The 15,597-nt window shown below is 39.3% G+C and overlaps 1 long non-coding RNA gene across 1 annotated transcript; it reads right to left on the bottom strand.

The window, feature by feature from the left end:
• Window positions 1-130: 130 nt before the first annotated feature.
• LOC117777933 lies at window positions 131-15,480 on the bottom strand. Its single transcript, XR_004616700.1, has 3 exons — window positions 15,468-15,480; window positions 4,807-4,810; window positions 131-268 (listed from the first exon to the last, which is right to left on the bottom strand). It is a non-coding gene; the product is annotated as an uncharacterized LOC117777933 (long non-coding RNA).
• Between the last annotated feature and the right edge of the window lie 117 nt (window positions 15,481-15,597).

Below are 15,597 nucleotides of genomic sequence, written 5' to 3'. Positions count from 1 at the left end.
CACAAACACCCAAACACAAACACAGAACACAGAACACACATTTGGTGGATACACATTACGTGCATACACCTGCAGCTATGTTACAGACCATTACTGCCGTGGACCTACTGCACAAGTTTAACACACAGTTTACAGACTATACTGACCAAATATTTCATTTTGAATCAGACAAATCTAAAAAGGATTTAACAATTATGAGCTTTATATTGGCCTATAAGAGAATATAAATATGAGCATATTCACATTATTTGAATTCTAGGTAATGACACTTAAGTGGAAATCTTACTGATCACTGCTGTTAAAATCTTCCTTGTTGAGCAATGCAGACATTAAAAATGTTTATTTCATATCATGCAGACCATAATTACTACAGAAAAACCATTCATATTGTGTTTTTGTTTTGGAGTCAGAGGTTGGAAAGAGTGTGAATTGCTGTCGCCTCTCTTTTTTCTTATATGAGGCAAAGTGTTGCTTTAGATTTTCATCCTTCCCATTGTTGACACTCAAATACAGCCTTGTCTTGGAAACTTGTGACATTTCATTTCTTGTTTATCCAGCAAACGTTCTCCTGATATTGAGCCATTTAAAACCTATTTAAAGATACACACTCAAAGGTTAGTTTACACCACATTGAACATTAATATCTATATTTATACTGGATCCATCCTATTGGAGCCCCCCAATACATGCTAAAGGGTTGATTAACATCATGTTGGTTCACTAACACAGTATATACTGTATAGGCTAAAAGCATTCGTATCATCCTGTCTTTGTTCTTTGATACATTTAATGTCCTTTCTTTGTTTAATGAATACTATAAAGAAATTGATTTTTATTTAAAAATTGCCATATCTAAATGACAGTGAATGTTGACTATTAACAGCTTTAATACAGAATAAAAGTCTTTGCTGTTTGTATTCAGAGCCTCCAATAAGATCAGGTGGAACACTTTACTCTCATTACTCGCTTCAATGTTTTTTTAGGAGGTGGGGCGGATTACGAGCGCTGCTGTGGTGTGTGTGTGTGTGTGTTTGTGTGTGTGTGTGTGTGTTTGTGTGTGTGTGTGTGTGCGTGTGTCTTAAAGGTACTGTGTCTGATACAATGAGACGAAGTTAACAGTGAGAACTGATTGTAAAGCTCAATAAACTACAACACTGACTCACTAAAACACTGAAGTTTGTGTTTCTACGATTCTGTCAGAACCCGTCAAAGGACCAATCCCACCTACAGACTCAAACTAGGAATTATTGCTAACAAGTTTGTCAGTGTATCCAGAGCCTATTTATTCCATAACTGCAGATCACCATTATCACTCAAAATGTGACAAAAATGTGAAACCAGGGTACAAAATGTGGATTAAATTAAGTATTCCCTTACAAATGCTCCCTTTCCTTCTGCTTGACTAACAAACGCATTACAAAGTTGTTATCTATCACGTCTTTTCTTGTGGTCAAGAAGTCAAAAACATTGTTGGTTTGGTCTTTTCATGGAATGACTTTCATGGTCCTACAGAATAACCTTAGCCCAATCCTGAGAGTAAACATGTAGGATCAGCTTAGTTCTGTTGGCCTTTGTCTTGCTTATTAAGCTAAGGCTTGTTCAAATATTTGAAGATGAACTGGAAGGTTTATCAAGGTGTGGCTGTTTGGTGTCAGGTCGACGCCGGCCGATGTTCACTGTTTAACCTACTTTGACAAATTTACAGTAACCTGTCCGATTTGCTCTGCTCGGCTGCTGTCCATAGACTTCTTGTTAGTTCACATTCTCCTGTATGTTAATATGTATGCGGCAGTGCCGTACCAGGATAAAGGACGAAGGTGTTGCAAACTGCAGTACACCTGTGTCAGTTTACATTCATTTCCAATAAGCCTTGTTGTTTGTTTGGGCCTTTCTCCTTGATCTCATCTAACGCTCATCGACAGCTTTTTCTTTTTTGTACTGAAAAAAATGGAATATTCTCCATCCTCAACCCTCCAAGATGCACAATCCTCGAAGTTTTGTATTGGTTGAAGTGGTTTATTGAAACATCTAAATGACATCTAAACTGACCCAATTGGTTTGAAGAAATGAAAATTCTGGTAGTTATTCTTTAAAATATTTGACAGGGTCAATCTGAACTCAGTCTATTTTGCTAATACTTGCAAAGCTCCAGTGATGGACAAAATAATGAATATGTAACTATGCTGCCCTCAGCTGTTAGAAGTAAGGCATTACAGCGTTTGAATGGGTATGCTCTCCTGTCATTTATAACCACAGCAACATCCAGTTTTATTAATAAAAAATAATATTCAGTCTTAAACTCAATACCTTTTTCTCCTCATACATATATATATATATTTTTATTTGACCTGTGCTACTGAAAACATAAACAAATAAAACGTGTATCTATCCTGTAAATATGAAGCTGATTAAAGAAAGTAGTTCAACATTCTATTATCATGCTGTTATGAGCCAATTCACACACAGATACAAATGTTTTAATTAATTCAATTATTTTTTTTAAAATTTAAAGTAGAGGAAGCTTTGCAACTACTTAATACAATCTCATTTTTGTATTTAAAGATACAGGGAAAGATAATGGACATGATATTTAGTGTGAACAGTGTGAACACTGTTGGAACTAGGAGCTCTGGCATTTCAAGTACATTCTGGACACACAGTTCATATGATGCCATATGAGATGTACATTTCTATCATTACCTTATCCTTTTTCCTTACCCTTAATATCTCCATATATTGCTGTACTTGGCGATTCTTCTGATTTTACATATTTCATGAGTCCGGGATGGATGTTATCACATTTTAATATCTTGGTCTTTTAGAAACTGAAGATATTTCATAATCCTACTTATTTTTGCTGGTTTGTTGTTGTGGCTCCATGAATTGAAACGTGTGCTATTCCTCTCAACGTTTTCCGATACATAAAATCACTGATTGTTGTTTTTTGGTTTTGGAGGCAGAAGTCATAAATAACAAAAAGCATTAGTGGTGAATGTTGGTGACTCCAGTACCATAAACACAACTATGTAGTCGACATTGCTACTGAACCAACCTCAATGGGTTATATATAATACATATAACAACCAACTGAATACCCCTTGTCTCACATGATGAGAACCTGCAGTGGCCATATTGCTCCTGACGTAGAAACAAAGGGCTCATTCTAAGGTAATGAAAGGTTTCAGGTGATTATAAACTAATTATGAATATCATACTCCATTTCTGCCAAAAGATTCCTATAAATCCTACACACTGGACCTTAAACACAGAATACACCCTGGACCTGATGTAAACATACAATTCAATACCATAACAAATTATAATGATGACTAAATGACCCCAGAACTGTTAGGGGGCATGAGAGCTTAGTTCAATTCAAATCAATTTTATTTGTATAGCACCGAATTACAACATACATTGTTTCCCTTGATCATTACTGGTCAACGGTGATTCTTCTTTGTCATTATGAACTCAATTGGGGTGATATTGTGGGGGTGTTACCAGGGATGAAGCTGGAAACACGGTGCAATTTGATGAGCCTGTTTCTGTTTGAGGAGGTCAGAGGTCAGAGGTGAGCGTCAGCTACATAAAGCAGCTCTTGAACTCTGCCTCTTCAGTTTCTTGCTCAGGGACATGTCAGCAGTATCTCTGGTCCTCCACCCTGTCAGAGTTTGGATTCAACAACACCGTGACACAGATGAGGGCCTTCAAGATTTTCAAATGGCAAATTAATAACACAAGTAGCCTAAAGTCTAAAGCATAAAATCTTTGTATTTGAGACTGTATTTTACTTTACATATGCAGGAGTCATTTCCAGTGACACATCAAGATGTTTTCATACACATCACATCAATTCATTTTTGTCTGATTTATTTACACTTTTACTTTCGTAAAATGTTTGATTCCTCCACCATTGCTCACACTGTTGTGAGCAACAGAAATTGACTCACTCACAGTGAGTAAATTTCAATTCAATGTTATTTGTATAGCAGCAAATCATGATATACAGTATCTTAAGACACTTCTCTAAGACTGTAGCTCACCTCTGTTGCTATCACTTGTGCGGTGTGTGCATGTGAAAGTGAACGCAGCTCCGGGCTGGGAGGAGAAAAGCTGGTGTAAATGATTCCGTTTAGAGTCGAATTTGAATGTCGGGGCTTACGGACACTTGGATGACACCACAGGAGCAGTATGAAGGCATTTTCTGTTTTTTTCTGTTGTTTTTTACGTTTGAAGAACCCGTCACCATTTACTTCAACTGTATTGGATTTGGCTGCAACACTGTTTACCCCTGAAACTCTAAAAGTGTTTTGTGGACTCAAACACTCAGGGCACCCACCCCTCCATCGGCATAGTGGTGAGTGGATAACGAGTGCATTTTCCTTTCCCCTGAACTATCCCTATAAGCAAGTTTGGAGTTTGATCCACAGAATGGCTGGGATTAATAGTCTATTGGTGTTTTGATGGAAGGTAATAGGGAGAGAGCCGAACCATTGGTCAGGACTTTAAAGAAAGTACACAGCGCCAGTATTGTCACTCACCAATACACACTCACACACTCATTTTGTTAATCAAACGATAACTGATTACACAAGTATCCAAGAGTGACCATAAGTTAAACTGTATCCAAACATAATACTAAATGGTTCATATACCTCATATCTTATTATTAGGTTTATTCTTGACCTGAGCTAACATCAAAAAATAACAGCAGGGATTTATACTCAGTTTATTATAGAAAATATAAAAGTCGAACCACATCAAACACCTGGAAATTACAAATGACATTATCTTGCAGTAAACAACATCACTTTAAGGGCGTCAGTCAACAACAGTATACAATATGACTTTATGATATTTCCCTTAATGAAGAAGTGCTTTTTCTGACCTTTTGTTGAAACGTTTGATAAAATACAAAAAATAAAACTCAGACCCCCTCACTTTCTGTACACTATACTGAGTTTTAGTTTTAACTTTAAATGGCTAAAATTGGTGATTTTGACAAATTTTACATACAAAATCTAAAAGCAGTTTCTTTCCTGAACAGTTCAGACATCCTGTCTGAATCAGAACACAGCCCTGATCCTGACCCTACATCTGAGCCTGAGCCCAGAGACTGTACCCAGAACTCACCAGTGACTTTATGAAACACTTCTTCTTCTTCTTCATGTCTCCAAACTTAACCCGGGACCTTAGCACTCATTTAGCACTCAGATACTGTGGCTCCTATAGCAGCAGATTAAACCGATAGCTATGCCCATAATATGTCCACAGACTTTTCACTCACCAAGTTGGTTATTGTTTACACAGCAGCAGCATGTGACATCATCCAACTGGTTACTGTGTGATCCCAGACTCTGCTCTGCATATTTTTATTTGTACTTATTATATAGGCTATTTATTCCTATTACTATTGTATAGCGGTTTTAACTTTTTTACTTATTAATGTCTATTACCTGGCTTTGTATTGTGCAAAGCAATTGTCCTGTAGGGATCTTTAAAGTTGTTTTTATTCTGATTCTGAATAAAGTGTACCAAAGAGTGAACTGCTGTACAATATTTTCTGAATTGAATATAGGTACACAACTCATTTGTAACATGGTGTGAGCTGCTAGCGTATTTTCCTCTCCAGTGCAGTGGGGGGTCGGCTGGATGTCTTCTCAGGAAGCACCAGCCTCAGCTTCCTCCTCGGGGAGGAGCCTCCCTCCTCTGACACATACTCCTGCTGCAGCAGTGCAGCAGCTCCATCAGCGCCTGTAGAGGATCCACTCTGTGTAGATAAACCAGGCACACAGACACCTGATACAGACACATTAGCTGCCTCCATGCTGTCTCCAGACACCCCCACTGCTGCTCCTCCAGGTAGAACCACACCCCCAGCTAACATTTTGTCTGTTGACCCACCAGGTACATGCTCAGTCCCTGTCTGACCAATATTGTCTGACAAACGCTCCACAGGGGTCACTGATCCCAGTGCCTGAGGGGTTACCCCAGTCAAACCATCTGTACCTGGAGCTGCCTGAGCCTGGACAGGGAGCCTCTCCTTGGACTGGGCTGCTTGAGTTTCCAGGGGCAGTTGATGTAGTCCTTCCACAGTCTGAGAGCCTGGTCCCTGGGCTGGATCGTTCTGTAGTCCAGCTACAAGAGGAGCCTGTTTGGGCACAGGATGTATAACTGGATTTGTTATTATGTTTGTGGAAAGTCCTCCAGCTTGGGAGTTCTGAAGAGGAATGGATTGTAAGACACTTGCTTGCAAAGTGTTAGCATGAACAGAGTTAGCCAGAAGAGCAGTAGCTGGAGACATGAGGCCGACCCCAGTTTGCCTGTTAAACCTGTTTACGCCACTGGAAGCTGAGCTTGGCCCAAGGATTGGAGCAACAGAATTAGCTTGTCCATTAGAGAACGGGGCATTAGATCCTGGGGCCATGGTGTTGAGTAGAATATTCCCTCCTTGAAGAGAGAGGCTGCTGCCAGTCAGGTGTGAGTCAGCTGAGCCCAGTAGTGAAAGGTTGGCAGTACGATTCCTGTCAGCAGCAGAGAGGGAAAAGGGGTGCTGGGAGGAATGCTGAGCATTTCTCAGTAGCAATCCAGCTTCTTGATACTGAATACTCCCACCCTGCAAGTTTTGACCCTGTCCAATGGTACCAGCAGAGGCTGACTGGTCAGCAGTACTGGTGCTATCAGCAGGTTGGGGGTGGACAGGGTTTGTATTCTCCTCCTTGTCAGCTGCCGTATCTTCTGTTTTTTTCTGTTTAGAAGTAGTTTTGCTCTGTCCTTCTCCGTCCTCTTTGATTTCCTTCTCTTCCTCAGACAAGCCTGTACTCTTGGTGGATTTCTTCACTTTCTCGCTGCTCCCTTTTGTTATCCTGCCCGACTTTGATTTCCCTTCCTCTCCTTCTTTTTCTTTTCTATCCTGTCTTTTCTCGTTACTTTTCTTGGAGCTGCTCTTGTCCAAGTGGCCTTGCTCATTTTTCCTCTTTGGATGGACTTTGCTTTTTCTTAGAGGGCTCAAGTTTAGTTTCACCTTCAGTTTTCCAGGGGATTGGTTTTTAACTTTCTGTTTCCTTTTTCTTCCTTTCTCTTTGTCTCTGGAGGTCCTCCCCCTCTTCTCCCTCCTGTCTTCACCTTGCTCCAGATCAAACGTTACGTGTCTTGATTCTCTTCTGAAATCTGTATTGTTCATCATGTCAAACTGGTTGTAGTTAACATGCCTTCCCATGTCCATCAGTCTGTGTTGTGGAGGGAAGCCATCAAATAGAGCAGAGTCTCTCATGTTGCTGTGAATCCTACCCGGTCTCATCGTGTGCTCTGGTGGTCTGTAGGTCCTGTGACAGCTCTCGCAGTGTAAAGCCTCATTTCCATTACTCCTACTTTCCACCCCAGTCCTGTGGATGTCCATGTTTCTGTCTGTTTTATAAGCTGTCAGGGTCTCAGGCCTCTCGTGGAACGTTTCTCTCCATGGATGAGAGAGAGAGTTGGAGTTGCCAAGAGAAAGAGGCTTGTTAGGAACGTCCCTGCCCAGGATTCCCTGCTGAGTCCCAAGCTTTCTCCTCTCCTCCTCTGTCATCATCGCCCTCATTCTCCTCTTCTCTCTTTCCTCCTCTGCCTCCATCTCTCTGTTTATCCCATTGTTCCATCTCATCTGATTTGGCCACACACCCCTCTGTCCTTTGGTACAGTCCAGGCACCTAACATGGCTTCCATCTTCGTCCCCTCCGGACCGGAATTGGCCACCGTGGTTTTCTAACATCATGGCGTTCCTATCCAATGTTTGACCGCTACTGTTTTGCATGAACACATCCCTCCTCTTCTCACTAACATCCATGTGGTTGACATGGTTGCTGATCACTGAGGTGCTTCCCTCCTCTTCCTCCTTCTGTCTTTTACTTTCTTTCAGTTTCTTCTTGCGAGACACTTGATAGTAAATCAGGACTACCAGCAGAGTCAAGCCAACTCCACCTGAAGCACAGAAGGAGAGGAGGGGGTTTAATTAGTGGTCTCTCTAATGGGTATTTACATTCATTTTCACAATTTTTGTATTTGTCACATAGAAATGGATTTGATTGAGGTAGATGGCTGCCCACAAAACAACACATGGACACAAACAATCCCAAATTTGAATATTAGTGTAATGTGACATAATGGTGGCATAACTAATGCTAATGCCAATAGTAAGACGGAGGCAGAACAAAATATGGACAACAAGACAGATTCTGTGATAAAATATGTCTGATTGAACAAACAGAGGGTTTGGTGTAGATGCATAGTTCTGTATATGGATGAAATATACTATACAATGTATAATTACGGGCATTTTTTTACATAATTAAAGTAGCTTTGTAAACTAATAAGGATCATTTTAACCATTGGCATAGTGGCTCAGCATCTGATGCTTATTGTAAACTATAAAACTGAATAACTGATGTTATTCAGAGATGAGACTATATGACCGTGTCCCCTGCAATTTATTATAAGAGGTTTGTGCGGGCCGGGTATTCAAGCAGATTCTCATGTTACCTGACAACATGACACAACCAAACCTTGAAGTGAAACCAGTTTTCTTAAATTGTGTTGTGTATCATTCTCACCAAAAAAGCAGATGACTGCAGTGATGGCCAGATCTCGAGCGTATGGTTGTGACATCACACTGCGATGTCCTGATTGGAGGGGAAGCAGTCGGCCTCAATCAGCTCCAGCATTGTGGATACAGCTGGGTCAGCAGCGCTCACACACACCATCATACGATTGTTACAGAGGGTCTAAGAGGCAACAAGGATTAGATCTATAGTTTAATCATTAATTCAATTATGAAGCAAATGAAAGCATGTTGAAATAAACTGGTGCAGTAAGCATATATGAGGAAATTACTTCTTCCCAATTTTTCATTGGCATGTTTTCTTCCACCCGAGTACACGTGTGTTAATTTGAGTATATAAATACAAATGCACATGCATTCACAGACACACACCCAGCATCTTTTAGTTATGGAGTGTGCACAAACAGTATACGTGTTACATATAATATGACCCAGTCTGTGGCAGATGCAGGGCATGATGGGACGGGGGACACACGCTGGGCTCTGATGACTGACAGCAGCAACACCAGCTCACAAATTCCAAATTTCATTAAAATAAAACTACATGATAGTGAGATATTGAAAAAAAGTAACATTCTGATGCTGGTGTGTGACATAAATAAAAATAACAAATAATCTACAGCGTGACAGTCCACTTGGAATAACTTTAGATGTCAGCGTATTTTACTTACAGGTCATATTGTGTGACAGCAGAGGAAACATGGTGATGAGGTAGCATCTCTTCCTTAGGCCTGTGACCCAGTAGAGCTTCATCCTCCTCTACCTGGCCTATTAAAACAATTCAAATGTTAAGTAAATACTGTAAGTGTGAGTGTATATGGGTGTGTGGTATCATGGGAGGAGATTCAGGTGGTCCAGAGGACACTGAGGGATGACAGCCACACACTGTGGTTGAATGAGGCCTATCATGTTTCTGCTAAAGCTCTTCATCTAAACAACTTCTCTGTAGTGCACCATCCTCTCTGATGAAGAAATACTGTATGTTTTCATATTGTTTACAGAATAAAGTGTCTGAATAGACAGTGAACATGACCAACAGAAGAAGTTATACCCTGACACTTGCAGTTTCACCTCAGAGGGAAGTATTTTGTGTGAACCTAGCACGGATAGCTCCAGTAACCGAAACCACACTGGACCGTCAATTAAACCTGTGTTATTACATTGTATTTAATCTTCATATTAAGTAATAACAATTATATATATTTATCACATTTTTAAATACCACTGAATCAAAGCTCATTGCTTTGGTTAGGCACATGTTCAGCCCACACATGGACTGCATGCATGGACAGCCTATGAGGTGGTTGCTGGGTACTGAAATATAGAAGACCTCCCCACCCCTGCTATATAGAAGCAACAAGACTGGCTGCGTCACTTATACTCATTTTGGGTTTCTTTGTGGTCATTATGTCTTTATGTAGTCAATTTGCTTTACAGTTGTTCTGCATCTCTTTTTATAGCTGATTTGAGTCTGACAATGGTCGACGTGCATCTTTTTGTTGTACTGTGTGTTTGTGTTTCTTTCTGGGACATTTTACAAGTGAAAACCAAGTGCCTCGTGTTCAATAATCAACCTAGGAGTATATGGTTGAATCGCTATGTTCTCATCAATAAAAAATCATAATCAGCGCTTTCCGATGAAAAGCTCTCATTAACACACTGTTCATGATACCTGCCTTTAAATGACAGAAACTTAGCAACTAGTTTTTTTAATCTTTGGTCTATATTTTACATCATCCTGTTATTCAGATTCGCTGATGACTGGATCACCTCCAAATTTGTGATGATACAATTAGATTCAAATTTAAAAACATTCAGCGGTTTGACAATAACTCTCAAAATCAAGTTTAGGTATATTGTCATATGCATCAGGAGCAGTGCATTCAATTGCAAAGGAAAACGTTGCTCGGCCTCCATGGAGAACTTTTCTAAACAACCATACACTTCCTCCTGATATAAGCAAATAATGGCTGAGTCTAATACCATTTAAAAACCGTTATAAACTGCTTACCTGTTCTTCAGAAGCCAAAGGTCCACCCCTGCTGAGGACATGGTACACTCCACTCCCATATGAATGAACTGTAGCTCTGTGGGATGTCTGTTGTCAGGGGATTTAAACTCACTGCTTCATCACTGACTGGTTACTACCGTGGTGTAGCAGCTCCTGTGTATGTGAGTGTGTGTAGCTAAGGTTACCTGGCTGTGTATGGAGCATGCTCAGTACAGCCGACTGTCACCTGAGAGGAACAGATGTCAGGTTCACAAATGAGGCTTGAATTTTGCTCCTTTATCCTAATTACCCCCCCCTTAACATCAATACTGTTTCATAGAACTCTCACAAAAATAAAGGTATTTTGGTAGGTATTTAAAAGGTATGTTTTGCAAGTGCAATGTGAGGGCTTTGTACATATACACTTCTCAAGTATCTTTGGGATTTTGGTCTCTAAATGATTGAGTGAGCAACTGAGGGAAATATTAGATTTACAGTGGATTTCTACACAACCCTGTTAAAATGCCAGATAGTTGTGGTATAAAAAATCTAAATCTAAACCTAAAGCATGTCAGATTTTTTTGCACTTAAATGTGGGGGATACAAACTATAATAATGTGGTTGCTTAAACTAATACTTTGTTAAAGCACCTTTAGAGTTTATGACAGCATTCAGTCTTTTTGGGTTGGAGTCTATCAGCATGGCACATCTGGACTTGGCCATCTTTGCCCACTCTTCCTTGCAAAAGCGCTCCTAATCTGTCAGATTCTGAGAGCATCTCCTGTGCAACGCCCTCTTTAGGTCAGCCCACGGATTTTCAATTGGATTCAGGTCTGGCCTCTGACTGGGCCATTCCGAAACTTTAATCTCCTTTTGGTGAAGCCATTCACTTAGTGATTTGGAGCTAGGCTTTGGGTTGTTGTTGTGCTGAAAGGTGAAATTCCTCTTCTCTTCAGCAGAGGCCTGAAGGTTTTTTGCCAAACCTGACTGGTATTTGGAACTGTTCATAATTCCCTCCACCTTGACTAAAGCCCACATTTCTAGCTGAAGAAAAACACCATCATGTTTCACCATGGCTTTTGTGTTCTTTTAGAGATGTACCAAACAAAGCTTTTGGAATTATGGCCAAAAAGTTAAACCTTGGTCTAATCAGACCACAACACATTTTCCGACATTTTTGTGGGACGTCCAGTTCTTGGTAATGTCACTGTTGTGCCATATATTTCTCCACTTGTTAATGACTGTCTTCGCTGTGTTCCATGGGATATAATTTTTTGGAAACTATTTTGTACCCTTCTCCTGACTGATACCTGTAAACAATGAGGTTACTCAGAGTCACTTTAATTTATGGCGGGTCAGTACCTAGTGCTATGTTACATGAGTGTGACGAAATGTTTCATTAAATTAGTCCACACTGATAAGGAGTGTGGAAAGGGGAGGCCAACTGGAATAACAAGTTGACCTTGATGGACATAAAACAAACCCCTTGGCTCAGGACAGACTGCATTTCATAAATATTAATTTAAAGTCTAGTTTCTGTCGGCCTTAGGGTACAGGGGCAAACAACAGAGAGACACCCTGTTTGTTCCAATGGGAGGACAGTGTCTGTAAATACAAGGCCGCAGTGCAGCACTGAGCTCTGACTAAAACAACTGAGCACAAGTGGAGGTCAATAAGCAAAGAATGACATGGAACAGAAACCTACCAATACATGTTATACTTCATGTTTTTAAAGCATTCACACTGGTTGATCAAACTGTTTTGACAAATCAGTTGGAATCATTGAAAAGATGCCACATCTGCATCTGATCAATAATAATCAATACAAGTTAAATCTTAAGGCTTCATTGTAAAACTGTAACGTGGCCTGAAATACATTCAATACATACTTTTTTGGAAAAGTCTTTATGGAGAGTTCAGCCCTTCTCTCTGAAAGTATAACATTCTGCCTCCAGAGGGCGACACTTCCACACAGTGTTATGTATGTTCGTCTCTGGCAGTGGACGATCCAGTCGCTGTCTCCTAATAACTTTATATTTCTACATGTGTTGTGTTACAGTCTCAACTATCATCTTTAATATGTAAAATATATATATATATTTTACACCTCCCTCTGATCCCAGGCCTTCCTCCCTCTGCTATAAGCAGCTGCGTCCAGAGGAGGATTATCCCTCTGGGAGCATGAGCATCCAGAGGGCAGCAGTTATCAATATGTCGTCTCTGCTGGGCTCTGTGGAGCTCAACTGGGGGGAGAGTGTAAATATCAAATTGTTCCCCTGCCGGACGTCCAAGGTGTTGTGTCAAAACTTTTAAAATACCTGTTTGATGGGTTAAGTTAGGTAAATACAGGGTTTTGCATGTAGGTAAACTCTGATTTGATGTGGCTAGAGAAGGGCATCTGGGACTGTTACAAACGACTGGTTATTGGTAAAAGAAAGTTTTAAACTCTTTCAAAGATGATCATTGTGCAAAAATGGATTTTAGGAAAAAATGTGAAAGCAGTCCTGCTGATCAGCTGCTGTGATGATGTGTTAAACTGCTCTATAGTGGGATGAGTGCAGCATTATGCTTCATGTTAGTTTGATGTGCCTCCTCAGAGTGCCCTAAACATGGTGAGTCGCTGTATGGCTGCAGACCTGGAGCCTGATGGGATTCTCTGTATAGCCATACACCCAGGCTGGGTCTGCACCGACATGGGGGGGGGGGGGGGGGGGGGGGGGGGGGGGGGGGGTCTCAGGTAAGAGCCAGTCAGCCAGTCACAGTCCTTCTGAACACAAACTTTGTTTAAATCATATCATCCTCTGTGATAGAAATAGTGTCTCACTGCCTGAATTGGTATTATTCTTACTTACATTTTTTGGAGAATCTTCAAATGCTGCACATCTTTAGAATCTGTAAAACCTCAGCTATAAGGTTATTTGAGTCAATTAACCCGGATAAATAAGAATCCCTACACTGTGTCATACAAAGAGTTAAAGATATTATTACAAACATATGACGTGATAAAGCCTCGGCTTTCTGCTATAAAAAGAGTGAAAGATTGATTTAAACAAGATCCTGCAAACAACAATCTCCTATGGCGCGTCAGGGGCTGCCTGGGGAGGTCTGTTTACAGAAAGCTAAAAACCAGCTCTGTGTGAATACTTATAAAATACTACAAAACATTTTTCTTATTTAGATTAGTGAGAATTAAAATCACCAACATATTCAAGCTGTTACAACATAATTCGATGTGAGAATTGTCTTTAACATTCCAAATATTCAAGAGCTTTTCTACAATAAGTGTCCTTGGTGATGAACGTGTATATACACATCATTGTTTGTGTATTTGTGTCTTTCCAGGCTCCATTGAGTCCAGAGGAGAGCGCTTCCTCCATGTTGTCTGTGGTTGGTGGCCTGAGTGAAAAGGATCATGGGTCGTTTCGGAACTTTACTGGAGAGGTGCTGCCCTGTTGATCCCCAACATCACCAGTAATGCATGTGATGATTATGAGCGTTATTAACTTTTGTCTGTTAAGTCAGTTAAGATCATCTTCAACTATGCAAAGATAAATCTGTTACCGGCTCAGAGTTTTTCTTTAATCCAGCTCCATCTGCTGGAAGATATCTTTTATGGTTCATTATATGAGTGGGTTAGTGTTTGTTAGCGCTGTAATGATTCTAGAAATCAATTTAGATCACACAGTGTCCAGTAAATACAATGTTATGTCTCATTGATGTGAAAACTGCCACAAAATTAACATGTTTAATAAAGGTTTGTAGCTCTAAATAAACTCCTGTTGTCATGTGCTCTTATTTTATTGTAAGTATTTCTATTAACTTGATTGTCACTCAGTAGAGAGCATACCTGCACCAAGGCCCAACAGCTCCCACTCTGGATCGTGCCTCTTTTTTATTTTGTCAAGTCTCGTAATAAAGGGGAAAAAAATAACTTTATCCAAACCAGGAGCAAATATCAGCTTCTGATTTTACTTTTATAAGAAGCACTGTCTCGTGTTATAGCAAACATTCAAGATTCAAAAGTATTGGTTGTATATCTGAAATATATACAGCTGTATTTATCTAGTATTATCAACAACTCAAAGTACTTTACAATACTGTGATAAAGTTTCTAAACTGAAGGTGATAAAAAACATTTAAAAATATTAAATGATTTATGCTGTAATTTACCATCTTGCTTATTTTGTGTAGTGGATTAATAATTTATATAATGTCATTTTGTATTCTAAGATTCTTTTCATAAAGTTGCTTCGTTCTTATTACATTATATAGTCTGAGATCAGTTTACAATCATGAAATGGTCTGTATGACCTAAAAAAATAACAAAGCAAAATTATGGAAATAATCAAAAAATAAAAATAAGAATTGCAATTTAAATCAAGTTACGGGGAGAGCGGTTTAATTTTGAACTGGGCTTTACACAATGTTCATATTTCTGCTCTGGAAATTCCATGCTATTTAAAAATAGTAGGTATTCCAGCTTCTATTACCGTCATAAATATGATCAGTAACACATGTGTTTACTGTAGTTTTTATATACGGTCTTTTGTAGTTAACCTATTTAATTTCAAAATGAAACCGATGGATTAAACTTTCAGAAACACAGATGAACATGCTAGTGAACTATGACATTTAGCTTAAATGTAAATGTATGATAAATACAAATATATGCTATAAATATAATATAAATAGCCTAATACTACTACAGATAATAATAATAATAATAATAATAATAATAATAATAATAATATATGCAATACAAATTGTTTTGATAAATCTTAATATAAGTCCACCGAAATAAAACAGCATCCATTACCTACTATTTCTATTGCCTCACTTGCTTATTTAAACTTACTATTTCTGAAAGCTTGTCAAAGAAACAATAAACATCTTAACAGCATGTTATTAACTTGATACATTTCCTGATGATATAGTTAATTTAGTTTATTTTTAGCTATTTGTTTAATTTATAATTTGTTCAATATTCAACTCTAGTGCCTGAATCGATTGT

Source organism: Hippoglossus hippoglossus, chromosome 17 (genome assembly GCF_009819705.1).
Source record: "Hippoglossus hippoglossus isolate fHipHip1 chromosome 17, fHipHip1.pri, whole genome shotgun sequence".
In the NCBI taxonomy this organism is placed as follows: Eukaryota; Metazoa; Chordata; class Actinopteri; order Pleuronectiformes; family Pleuronectidae; genus Hippoglossus; species Hippoglossus hippoglossus.
The sequence above is the reverse complement of the archived record's forward strand: the minus strand, read 5'-3'. Positions and strand labels throughout refer to the sequence as shown.